Here is a 13,966-nt window from a genome sequence, read left to right as displayed (position 1 = left end):
TTATTCAAAACATTTGTACTTGAGCTATATAGCAAGTGTTAAAAGTGTCCAGATACTGTTCTTGAGAAAACTGACCAAGTTAGCTTTACAGTTAGGTAATTGATCTCTTTTCCTGCCTGCAAATCAAAAATGCTGTGAGGAATACCAGCCAGGGGAAAGCTGGTATCACTGATACAATTTTATAAAAGTGTGAGGCTTAGCAGGCAAGTCAATAATGCCTTAGCTGTCTCTGAAAAAGATGCAGTTAGTGTTTAAAAACAGGAAAAAAAGATGAAGGTGTGAACACTTCTAATCTGGAACATGTCTGTTCATCCTGAGCTTTGACAAGAAAATTACCTGAAAGTGGCTGCCTGAAAACAGTTTGGTGTTTCAAGCATCATCAGCTTGGTAGTGTTTGTTATATGCAACAAAGAGACACACACAAGCTCTGAGATTTTCTCTTGCCTTGTTCAAAATCTCCCTTAAAAAAAAAAAAAAAGAAAAAAAAGAAAAAAAATGCATCTATCTACATGAGCAGTTTACATTCGGGTAACTGCAACAAATTAAAGCTGGAGAACTGCTGGGAATAAACAAATAAATAAATAAATCAGCAAACACACCAGGAGTTCCAGGGATGGAAGGCAAATGAAGCAAAAGAAGCTTCAAGCAATTAATGTCAGCATGGCACTTCATTGCCTACGTCCCAGTCTCCTGCTGATCTTCTTGACACTGTCAAGAGCTCTGAAAATCTGTTTGATATTCTTTGTGCTCAGCAGTAACAGGAAGCTGCATTAAAGCATCCTTAAAATAAACAAGCACTGAACAAACAATCCACGCCAGAGGCTTTGCGTGAAGCACTGTTTTTTCAAAGTGACCAAACCCATACACATTGGTTCCAGGAGGACAAGAAAATCTTTTAAAGAAGCATCGGGTGCTGCCTTAGTGTTTGCTATCGCTGACAGTTGTTGGCCTTGGTGAAGCACACGCATTGTGTGTCTGGGCAGAGAAGTGGAGGATAAAAGACCAAGGTGCTAGGAATGCCTTCAGTTTATCTGTACCACTGCTGGGATTTCTGCTCTTCCAGTTAGCACAAGCCTTTGCAGCACACAAGAGCCAACTTTTACAGGAGGCATTCCAGTAAACTTTCTCACCTGGAGGTAGGATGGCACACAGGAATTGGAGGAGTATTTTTGCATTGTTTTTGGGATACTAAAAAGAATTTAGAAATGATGAAGTAAAAGATAAACTCAGAACCTGATGCTGTGTTTTACAAGGTGTGAGACCAGCTAACATCAAGCTGAACAAGGCAATGTATGCAAGTGAAGCACCAGTTAGGTGCTTGCAGGCTTCAAATCTGCAAGGTGTGATAAGTAGGGCTGGAAAGTTTGTTGGTGCTAATTTATAATTAAACCTGTCACCTTATGACAGTGTTAAATACAGTGCTGATGTTGACCTTCTTTTGAAAAATAAACAAAACCCCCACACCTTTAAAGTTTCATTAGGAAAGAGGGACTGCCTACTTTATAGGTGCCATTACTGATGACTTTTATGCTGATTTAAGATAAGTTTTGTTAAACCTCGTTTTCACCAAGTCCTGCTATACTGCATTCCAGCTGCACAGCATTTCTCCCTTGGTAGTAATTAACTAATTGTACTCTGCTGTTTATTCTCACACTTAAAGTTTTAAATCCAATTAAAAGCTCTGGTAAACTTTTTTTCTAACATTTGTTAAGAACCATTGATCAGGACTGCTTCAGAGCTCCAGTTCATAAAGACCAAAAAGACCAGTAAGTTATAAAAGACCACAATGCTAAGATCTAATATTAATGTCTTTAGTTGACATGGATAACTTTACAGCCATGTTTTGTCCTGGGAAAAATGACCATGTGGCCTCCACGGTGCCAACTTCCATAAGCCATATTCAAGTTTTCATGTTGCTGAGGTGGGGCATCTGTAGGAAAGTCTTTCACCTGTGCAGAAATGAATGAGTACCACTTCCTAGATCAGAGTGAACTAAAGAAGTGAAAATAAAATTGTAAATTCAAATACAATTTAAAAATCAACTGCACCGTACTTTTTGTTAGCTCTTTGCAAAAGCAACTGATTCTTTATGTACCAGGATTGTATTCTGGGAGAGGAATTTCAAGTTTTCCTCCAATGCTTTGGCTTGAAAAAAAAAAAAAGGCAGAAGGACTATACGTAGAGACTATAAATGAAGAATTGCCCCTTTTTTTTTTCCTAACTACTGCTTTTGTGCATAACTAAGCTCCTGACCTATAGTCCTATAGTCAGTGTCTGCTATGTAGTTATCCATTTTTCCTCTTACCTTCTCTTAAATGAATTAGTTGCTCATTGTAGCCAACTTTTTTTTTTTTTTTTTTTTTTTTTAAAGGGATGGAAGAGAGTAAGAGTTGTCTTCCTGGAAAATATGCTGATGCAGTTGCGACATGTTGAAAGGAACACATTGCAAGAAAAAAGAAAATTTTCAACCACGGTAAGCACAAATAATAATAGTATGATTGGTCGTGTAGCTCTGTGCTGACTGCCACTACTGCTGTGATCATTGGCACAAATTCTCACCTAAGGATGGAGAACAAACAGCTGAAAGTCTAGTCCTACCTCTGTAAAAAGATAAGCAGTAGGTGGCACGTAGGGGTCTTAGACAGACATGCAGTTTCTTTACAGATTCTGAAGTTAATGCAGATACACAGGGAGGTGGATCTGTTATAGTTTTATTTAGTTTTAATTATATGTATGTTTACATACTCTACTTCATTCAGTGCAAGAAATGACATTCCTGAAGATGTTCTTCTCCATCTGTTTTATACTTATCCTCTACCTCTTTGAATTTTTGGGTAGACCTGTGTGGTGCCAGGAGTTGCACTCGATGATCCTTATGGGTCCCTTCCAACTGGGGATATTCTATGATTCTATACCTTTCATCCCATCACACTGCCAGCCTGATCAGTTCTGGGATTTAGTGGCAAGAAAGAATTTGAGGATTTACAATCATCCAAACCCTGCAGTGAGGGAACTATATGGATATGGCCTGCAGAGGAGAAAACTTCTGTGAGAAACTCCCTGTGGTGTAGTATTTTCCATGGCAGTATTATAAGGTTTAATTTTGTAAAAATCTTTGCGTGACTCAGAATCTGGCACTGGCCAAAGCACAAGCTTTGTTCATACATCTGTAGTGGCTGAAAGAGTAGAGTTCGACATTACAAGTTCTTCTAGTCCAACAGAAGATTTTTCTGAAAATGAATTTAAGGAACCAGTGTAGACGAAAGAATCCATAGATACCAGGTGCTGATCAGATCTCAAAAGTCTCAGGACAACTAAAGACCATGGCTATAAATGTTAGAATCAAAACACACTGTTATCTATTAAGACAAAGATACATTATGGTAAAGACTAATATATATATATATATGTGTGTATATATATGTATCTTTATTCTTTACTATTTTTACTATTCTGTGCCAGATACTAAATAGAACATTTTGCCTAATAAGTTTCTGCCCACTATCCCTCTTAAAATGCAAAGTATTTTTATTCCCAAGTCCTTCTGATATATGCTCAAGTAATAATTAAGGGATTTATATGCTTATTTACATCAGAAAAAAAAATAATTCTCCCTGACACTGCCAGATTTCCCATGCAATTCCAAACAGAAGATTTAATCCACTTTCATATGTGAAACATACGTTCTTTAGATTGTGTGCTGTGTGTAGCCACATATCAGCTGATGGATATGCAACCAGTGAAAGCTACTTTATTTATAGTAAGATGGATTAAATGCGAATTTTAATAAATCATTTGTGCATTCAGCGGGTACCACTCAAGCTCTGCATTAACAAAAGTAGACATTTGATTAAAAAATATAATTGTTCTACGGACAACAGAAACAATTGTTTGCTAGAGAACTGCATTTAAAGTATGTGAGCTTACTGCATGTAATTGTCTGCGTATTTGTACTATTTGAACTCATTGAAAATTATCTATGAAGGTCAGCCCTTGAGATGGTTTTACTGAAGTCTGACAGGACTTTCAGAAGCATATGAAGGAAAGTGATCGACAGGCAGTCCCAGGAGCTGTTTTCTTAGGAGAGGGTGGAAAAGTAGCATGTGATCATGCCTGTTCACGGCTACTGCAGTGTCTTATGGCATATCTAGAGCTGTGGCACTTCTAGTTTTTAAATGGTTTATTTTACAATATTAACATCATTTAAAGTTGCCTGTTTAGAGTGTGGATGTACAAATGTGTTCTTGAAAGGAGCTATTGCCCTGAAGCCACTAATTTGTTAGCATCATCCTGGCCCTTCCAAATGAAGTCACAAAGGAAATATTCATGTTACAATCTGTAAGTGAATAGAGCAGCAATATGGAATGTATGCATGTATCAGTGTAGCAGAAAGATTTAAGAAAATTTAAAATGCTAAAATGTAAAAGCTTGTAATAATTTTCCTAATATGGAAAGACTGCAGATAATATAGTTAAATGAGAGTAAATTCTGGCATACCTATCATTTGTGGGTAGGTAGAGTAGGGAGCACTCTGGTACAATAAAACTTAGCTGTTTTTCTGCAGAATATAATTGGTAGCATACAAAAAAAAGCAAAATTTTCTTAGTTTCTCACGATTTTGAGATTAGTAACATTATTAGAAGTTTCAAGCAGTATCCCAAGTAAATCCCTGTGAAGACATAAAACTTAAGGAAATGTGAAAATGTGAAACATGTTGTTGCAAAAACTATGGAAGCAGAAGGAAAGGGCTACTAAACTTAACATGAAAACCAATCACAATAATGAAAACAGTTTGATTCTGTATTTAAGAAAAGCCGAATTAGAAGATTTGTAGTAAGCCTCTGATAGTGAAACAACATTGAGTTTTTAGATATTTATAGAATCTAATAATGTCTTCTAGTGCTTCTGCCCTTATAAACAAAAACAAACTCCAGACCATGCATGAATTTTTGTATAATAGGCAAAATGTGTATTTCAGGACATGGGTTTTCAAGTCTTTTTCAAGTTTTGAGGTTTACCTCATTTGAACAACCATTTCAAGATAGGTAGAACAACCCCAAATTGATCAGCCAAGTTTTTCCAGTTCTCTAGCTTGTAACCTGAATCGTGAAGAGCCAGGAAAGAGCTTTGAACAGCTCGCTCACATGCACACCACACCCCCTCTCCCCAAACTGTATCGGCTGGGACAACAGATGAGCAGTAGCACTGGTATTTACTATATGACCTTTTACAGCTGCCATAAAATGGTTCATCTTCCTCCCTTAGGGCTATCACAGACATTTAGTTTGGCTGGTGGAGTTGTCAGGCTGCTTGCATGAATAGCCAGAAACTCTGCAATAGCCTTGGACTGGAGTTTGGTTTAGCTCATCTTTGGGCAAGGCAGCAGTCTACCACAAAAGGACAGAAGGAGAAGGGAAAAATATTCCTGCAGCTTTATCTGTAGAGGCTTCATCTGTTTTTTGCACTTGAGTGGTGCACTTGGGTACAAGAGGTGTGCTTTTATATGCTGGCCTGTGCCAGTAGAAGCTGGGTGGCTCTACTGTGCTGATAAAAAGAGCAAGGGTGGTGAAACAGCAGGTGGGTTAAGCCACACCAACCACAAAGAACTGAACAAAACCAGTCACCAGTGGTGGATCAACATCCTGCAGAAATCCTTCCCACAGCTGAGAGACAAAGTGCCTGCCGAACTGAAGAACTTCCAGCTTTTTCAGGCAAGGCACCAGTGTACGAGAGGCACTCGGCCTTGCGAGCATCCCTGACGTGATGGCACTGTGGTGGGAAGCAACAGCCTGCCCTGAAGCGCAGTTATCACAGAAGTTCAGAAGGGCTTTTCTCCTTTTCAATAGCAGCTTCTGGATCACAAAGCATCTGGCACCCATAAGAGGACGGGAATCTGGGTCAGAATTTGAGTTCTGAATTTTTGAGTGTTTTGAGTGAATGTGAGTGGGGTTTTTTTTGTTTTGTTTTTATAAATTAGGGCAAGTCATGCAGAAATATGTTCATCTGCATATGCTTATGACCACTAAAAATCACTATCAGTCAGTGGAAGAGTCAGAGCTAAACTCCAGCTTTCATACCAGCACGTTCCCAACCCTTGGAGCGAAGAGCAGCAACCAACCATCTGACTACCATTAAACATCACTAATAAAGCTGAAGGAAGTGATCTTGTGTTGGACTGAAAACAAAAGGTTTTGCATTTGCTTGGAAGCAGATCCTGCATGCTCACTCTTGGCAAGAACATGATAATCTTTCAACATTCTGAGGACTATTTACATATATGATACTTTTACTACTATTAACAAGAAAGACTAAGAGAAGCAAAACCCACTGTGGGAATAACTGTTGCTGTTCTCTTCTGGGAGTCATGTATACATTGTCTTCATGAGCTGCATGCTCAAGGCACCCTCACCTCCTCCCCTGCTAAGAGGCTTTGCAATTTTTGAAATAGGTTACGGTACATAAAGTGAGAAAAAACAAGTCAAATGATTATGAGAAAATTCTTTTACAAACTATACACTGCCATTCTATAATCTTTATTCTAAGTGGGAGGCACCAAAAATGAAGTGAAGCAGCTAAATTTGAAAGTATTTTCACGTTTTCAAAGCCTGAAGAGTTTCAGATGGAGATTACTCTTTCTTCCCCAACTCAGAACAAAGTCCAAAATTATTGGTTTTGAAACTTAGGAAAAGAGTTTTATCTTTTAGTCTTCCAGACTGTATTTGCTTGACAGAAATTTTAAACAATTCAGTCATTAGGTCAGCATGTTGGGCCAGAATATCTTTCTAGCTATGGGGAGTGGATTTACTCAAAATGCATTTTGAGTTTTATTGCACTTAAGATTCAAGTTTTCTGTGTCATTCCTCTTGTGCTATTATCAAGCTGAAGTAAGCTTTCCAATATTTCTGCTACAGATACAGTTCCTTTTTAAAATTGCATCATCTGTGAATGGTAAAATAGTGCAAAAAGTGCCAAATACTTCACAATTTCCAAAGCCTGGGCAACTCAAATCCAGCATTGTCCTGTCCATTGACAAGGTAAGCTTCCAGTAAAGTTATGCAATAGTCCAGTTCCTCCAAACTGTTACCAACCAGGTGTCTTGTATATTTTCTAAATTAAAAGAAAATGGTTCAGCAAAAGGTGAGGCGACTTTGAGCTGAGATGATAAACTCAGAGGTTGCTTGCAAGGAGCCTATTTTAGACAACAGGCTACATATCTAAGTACCTCTTTGCATTTGTGTCATCGTACACACACGGAACTACAGAGACATGGTTGTATGATCTTGTGATTCAATTCACAAAGCTTCTTATGATTCCTGAAAATTCCATAAAAATAAACGGTCTATAACATTAAACTAAAAAATCAGTATTTGTGAGAGTAGTATCTTAGCTTTCTGTAATTCTTTCCAGGCAGAATATTTTTGAGTCCATGTGCAATACACATTAAAAGTAGTGGCTACATCAGATAACTATAGTAACCAGCATCAACAAGTAAGTAACAGAAGTGTATTTAAGTGTCGCAAATACTAGTTTCTGAATTTACATTTTACAAGATGGTTATTTCACTCATTGCACATGACATATATTCAAAGTTGTCTAAACACCGCAAATAGCTTATTTAACTTTCCCACACTATATACCTTACTTTGAGTTGCTTCCAGCTTCACTGAGCCTTCAGTTCTCTGAAACTTTCAAAGTTCAGTCTGTACAAGGGTGATCTTCAAAGTCTGAATGGAGACTTTCCAAAACAGATGAAAGCAAGAGAAGTTACTGTAAACTTAAATATAGATACAGGACTATTTATTTATTTATTTATTTATTGTTCTCGACATATTCTGAGTCTGGGTCAGAAAAGCACGTTTAGTAAAACCAGAGCTGCCCAGCTGGCTACGTAGAATGCTGTCTCTGAGGAGGGCTTATAAATCACCATTGATAAGTGAGCAAAAAGATTTGAGCACACAGTGACTGACAAGGCGCACATGCATAAAAACATTAATATTACTTCAGCATATGATAGTGGAATATTTACTTTTAAAATATGCCCAACTGTCACATCCGACATTGTCATAGTGTTAAAAACTTGGAGAGTGCTTGAAGTGATCACAAAATATCCAAGGCCAAAAATAGGTCTAAGGAAAAGCCTTCAGTCTAGTTAACTTATCCAAGAGATGGCTGGAAACTTAATCTGGAGATGAAAGTGTTTACATAACCGAAGTCTTAAAAGAGAACATGAATTTTCTTTCTAAGTAAAAAAATAAAAAAATCTCTAATGACAACATACTATGCTTAGTAATGTTCATTTTATCCCACGGAAAGATAACTTCTTTCACTGTGAGAGACCCCTGGTGAAATGCTGCTATATTAAATAGACTATATAGGTCATTTGCCTCTCATGAGTTTTCATGGGTCAACAAGATAGATATCATGGATATCATTGGTATACAATATAGGCAAAGAAGCTACCTCAACAACTTTTCCAACAGAAGAGTAATTAAATCTTCAGAATTGATAATGATATGCTCTTGTTTAGTCTTTCAAATTCCAAGCCAGTTCTTTCCTTTCATCTTCAGTTTTTCCAAAAGGTATTTGCCATTGCATTGCTGGCACCCTCTGCCTGGTTTTAAGTGTTCAGAACAAAAGATGTACCTTCCCCATGTATTACCTCGTACTATTCTGTAAAACTACCCGCGTAGTTCTGTCTGTGGGCCCAGATTAAGAGGAAAGCCACTGAAAAAGAGGAGAGAATAGGCTAAAGAAACATGACAGTAGTTAATAGACAAAGTAAAAAACCAAACAAGGCAATCTGCATCTAAATAATGTATTGTCACATGAGAAATGTTGCAGCGTTCACTTTGCTGGATTCACACCTAGGCTGCATCTCATAATGCTCGTGTGTCTGTGTCAGACTAACCAGAGTACCTGGTTAGTCTGCCAGCTGCCTCCCAGCTCACACGCTATCTGATGCTGCTCTGCTGTTGTACTAACCCGCTCCTATCTCACTGTTTCAGGACTGCTCTGCCTCTTGTCTGCTCCCAGACTGCACATACCTAACAAGCCCACTTGATTTCTGCCATTCCTGGTAATCATTCTTCAAACCAGCCATTTACTGGAGATTTCAAACTCCTCAAGTTTCAGGAAATGTGAAGAATTCAGGAAATGTGAAAAATGCTGCCCAGCTACAGAAACAATAATGTAGTCGGAAGAGTCGTGATGGCCTTATGCAATGCCACAATTTGAAAGTGAGTGACAGTTCAGGTTGGGACAACAACAAAATAAACTACTGGCTCTCTGTCCTTCTTGTGAAGACTGGGAATCCTTCTGACCAGTTCAAAGCAGCATGATGCTGGTAAGCACTCTTTGAAATAGCCCATCTGGCAGCTCATCTCCTTTTTCAAAGTTGCTGTATCCTACACCCCCTACTAACTTGATTACTCAAGATATTCAGCTGAGTGAGAGTTGTTATCAGTACATTTCATGATTTTTTCTTTTTATTACAACCCTGAGCCAATAACATGGCTCTGAATAAATCTGTAAGTGTCTTATCTACCAAAGAACATCGAATTTGTATGTTGCTGTTGATCACACAAATCGTTTTATAGAGAACTAGCATCGATGATTCCTTAAATTCCCAAAATATATAGCAAAAAAAAAAAATAATGGTGCATTAATGACTTAACAATGAGTATAACGTTTTGTCCAGCGTTCTTCCAGATGCACAAGACAGCAAGAAGCATTCTTACTGAGAGCAACCACAAGCTACCTCTTACCACCTTACCTGGTGCCATCAGGTCTTCTCATCACCCCTTCACATTCTAGCTTCCCTGAAGGAGGAATTCAACAGAAGCTTGCAGAATTATCATACATAATTTGTAGTGGGATGAACAATTGCTTCACTGAGCGAAGTCCTGTTTGTACTCTGGAACCTGAAAAAATTGGCAATCCTGACTGCATGATGTGAGGGGAATAACACACTGGGAGAACATCTGCTGTCCCAACTGAGACTTGGAAGGAAATTTGACAGTGAGTACTTGGGATCAGTATGAGAAAAATGCTAACTGTCTGTTGTACACTTCAGGGGACTAATAAAGCTATCTGCCATCTATTTGTGCACTGTTATTCATTCTTTTTTCTCTGTTTAGAAATCCAGATGTTGCTAAACTGTGATTTGGCCATGTGGCTTCCAGTGACTGAATAGTTTTTACTGCCTCTTGTTCAGAAAGACAGAATTAGTTAAAAATGTGGACTCCTGTATTGGAGATAAATACTAGTAAAAGCTTTCAAGCCTGATTCCTTCTAAAGGTGGAAACCAGGGAATTCTCCTGCGGCTTGGCTCCTTTGGGACTTTGGGACAGTCTCATATGCAGGCAGGGCATGAAATGGCTGGAAAACATAAAGAAAAGGTGGGGGAAAAAAAAGGAAGGAAGGAAGGAGGGAGGGAAGGAGGGAAAGAGAGAAGGAGGGAAGGAACTTTAAGTATTTTCCCAAATTGAGACAAGTTAAAAGGAACTCTTAGTGATTATCTGGAAGCTTATTGTGCTTTCAGCTACAGTGTGGGGAAGTAGCTTTATGTTTGCTTAAATGAGCTAGAAGGGAGTACCCTGGAGGGATTCCTATCTGGCTAAAATTATTAAATGCAACTCACCAGTTTTGCAACCAATATCATTTTAAGAAGAAAGGTAGGTGATTTGGTAAAATGAAAGGGAAGCTTAATGTGTCTATTCTGTCTGGGTTTGTAAGAGCCCTTAAATGGAGTGTACAAAATTCAGGAAGTGTTATCTGGTGATGACTGATAAATCAATAGCATTCAGTAAGGCACACTTCCCTACTAATATGCATATGCAGTAACACTTAATTGTTTTAAATATGCAAAAATGTGAACATGAACAAACATATAACATTTCAGATACTATTATAGACCTTTGGAGCTGCACTGAAGTGTTGATGAAAATGGTATGCTAGGTATGTGTTACTACATAAAGATGTTTATATTCTGGAGGCTTTTTGTTTTCTTAACCTTTGGAGTTAAACAGTTTGGGTAGCAAAAACTTGGTTGCCACAAGCCAGTGGTTGAAAGGAAGTGTGAAATGTGCTTTGAGAATGACACAAGCCAAAAGTGGACCAACGAAAAGCACATTCTAGGTTAAAAAAACAATGAGAAGTGAGAATGAGGTGCTATGTTAAAGAGTATCCTGTGATTTAAAATCATGTAGGAAATAACTTTTAAGAAGCATGTTCTGGTATCTATCTATATCTATGTCATTTCAATGCTAATTGAAGTACAACTGTCTTCAACCAACAGGCATCTGAGATGAATCTTTGCCAGAAAACCGAAGTGGGAGAGATTGACATGATCACCGTGTAAAGCTGTAGCCTATCCTCTGTACACTCTCCTGGTGCTTACTGTAAGTTAACCCCATGACAGATGATTGCAGTTCATTTTTTAATAAATCAATGCAATAAATATTGATTTTAACTTTTTCATATGATTTTAAAAAGACATGATAATAGGTGAGGGTAATAGCTGAGGGTAAATTAACATACCTAAAATGAATTATTAGATAAATACTGCAGTTAAGGGCTTTTAATTGAATTAATTTCTCTGATGTAATGATTGTATTGAGCTCCAAAACGAAAGAAATTATTACCAGTTGAAGAGAGTACGGATTTCCTATTTAAAGATCGGACAAGTAAAAGAGCAGGACACATGTTTTAGAATTAACCACCCCTTTGCAATCACGGCATTTTTCTGAACACCTGTCTTTGTCTTTCTTATGTTTCCATGCTGCACTGAGTAGGAGAAATTAAAATGTGGGCAGTATGTTGACATTCACAGCAAGCAAAAGACATAACTACGAAAAGTTATTTTAATGCATTTTCAAATCTTTTCGTTAAGTACTTTGCTCGGGGTACATCAAAAGCCAAAACAGGAGACGTTTATCAGTAAGCAATGTTTATAAAGCATTTTAGACATTTTCCTATTGTTTATGATGATCACTTATGAGTTTAAAAATGTCATTTCCTTCCCTGACAGCCCCTAATTTTTCACTTTGCTTAATAATCCATAATTAGTAGTGTGGGTTTACATAGAGATTTGAATGCCTAAAAGTAGGAGACTAAATTCTCTTATTATTCAAATAATTATGGACACAGGAAAAAAAAAAAAGCAAAAAGGAATTTGCTCCAACATGTGTTTTCCTGTGAAGGATTTCCATAGCTGTGCCAGTGAAGAACAGGACTCAAGATGTCATCTAATGAGGTTTCAACACTCTGCTTTATGGATCAGAATTAATTCCTAGTGCCTGCAAAATTAGCATGTCTTCCAGTCCTGTGGTAGCTATCGATGACAACTACCAGAGAACGGGTCTTGCACGTTTACATTTTTCATAGTTCCTCTTATGATTGCGAGACTGGAAGACTTAACAATCCCAAGGGACGTGACTTCCCTCCTCTTTAGCCGATGACTGAGAGGGTAGACACAGCCCTAGCTACAGCCTCTAGCCTCCACAGATGGTATCCTCTTTCCCACAAGACCCAGCCTGATGGGTCTTTGGACAAGCTTTTGTTGGCTCAAAGACAAGGGAAGGAAGGGTAGGATATCAGAGTGTTGGCACTTCTCCCAGCTTTTTGCAGCAGGAGTTGTGGGTGCTGTTCAGAAGCTCACTAGACCTGTATCTGTTAACTTACTTAGAAGGCTTAGCAAAGGTTCACAATACAGAAGAGCCATAAATCCTGGCAGGCTGGAGTCAGAGGAAGAAAAACCAGGAGATATAAAATAATATTAAGGCAGTAATGGTACTGTGTTATCCCACCACGACGGTCCTTTCTGGTGACTTACCGTGCAGAGTTCAGTTTAAAAAGATGTGATGGACCAGAGAGGATGGCACATTGCCCAAGAGCACACAGCGGGTGCAGCATTGTGTTAATGGATAGGTGTCAGATGCTTTTATAGACAGGAAGGAATGAGGATACAATGTTTACGTGATCTGACAAGGAACATGAAAAAAGTCAACAGTACAATTGTGATGCTGGTAGGAAGGTCAAACCCCTCGCCTATGCCCTCTTTTCTGCTAAAACAAAATTAGCCTTCCTTATTGTGCTGTAAACAAAACTGGTAGCATTGTCAGACCTGTAGCGTTTTTGACCTTGACCTTTCAGTTGTTTGTAATTTTGCCAGACTTACTATTTATTTCACTGAAACTGCATGTAGTATGCAGAGTGATTTGGATCAGATGGAAATGTCGGTGCGTACTACAGCGTGCAACTTATGTCAAAGCCACTGTGCGTACTGCACTGGGACACCGCTCCTTCTGAATTCTAGATCAAGAGATTGGTGTTTGATAGTAGAATGATCTTGATGTCAAAAATAAACTTTGAGTGTTCTTGCAAATGTCTGTCTAAAGATGTCTGTGTCACAAACTTCTGAAAACTGTAGTTCATGTATGTTCTGTAGCTTTGCATTGACTTTGTAGGGTTTAACAGCTGTGTATTCAGAAGATTGTGTTCATTCTGAGTATTGTATTTTCATTTTTTGCTCCTTGGCTACAGGGGCTGAACAGATTTTCCCTGAATTGCTTCTTTTGACTATTTAGTCCTTTGCAGTAGTAGTTTTTTCCAATGCAGAGAATGTGTCTTCTGTCCTCTCAGCTGGTCACTGTCTGACTGCCAGCAGGCATGCAGGCAGTGCAGGGGAGAATGGAGTGAGCTGGAGAGAACCAAGACCAGAGATGGGGCACGCCAGATACACGGCCAGGAACAGGCATGGGTGTGTATCGCAGAGACAGCTCTGTAGGGTCAAACTCCTTGCAGGTCCTCACCGTTCACTGTATGCTCCAAGTCATGTAAAGGAGAAACAACTCTGCTTCAGTTCACTTCCACACAGGAGCAGAGACAGGTTGCTGAGAAGCTTTAAAAGGAGGAACAAGCAGTAGGGGTGACCAGAGAATCTACAGATCCCCAAGTTATGTGTTAT

General features: G+C 38.6%; 1 long non-coding RNA gene across 1 annotated transcript; it reads left to right on the top strand.

The window, feature by feature from the left end:
- Positions 1-2,369: 2,369 nt before the first annotated feature.
- On the top strand, positions 2,370-9,094 carry LOC311212028. The gene is made up of 3 exons (XR_014618671.1): positions 2,370-2,473; positions 6,912-7,034; positions 9,006-9,094. It is a non-coding gene; the product is annotated as an uncharacterized lncRNA (long non-coding RNA).
- Positions 9,095-13,966: the final 4,872 nt, after the last annotated feature.

This window comes from Netta rufina (genome assembly GCF_964035555.1).
Source record: "Netta rufina genome assembly, chromosome: 8".
Lineage (NCBI taxonomy): Eukaryota > Metazoa > Chordata > Aves > Anseriformes > Anatidae > Netta > Netta rufina.
This window is presented reverse-complemented; position numbering and strand designations above follow the sequence as displayed.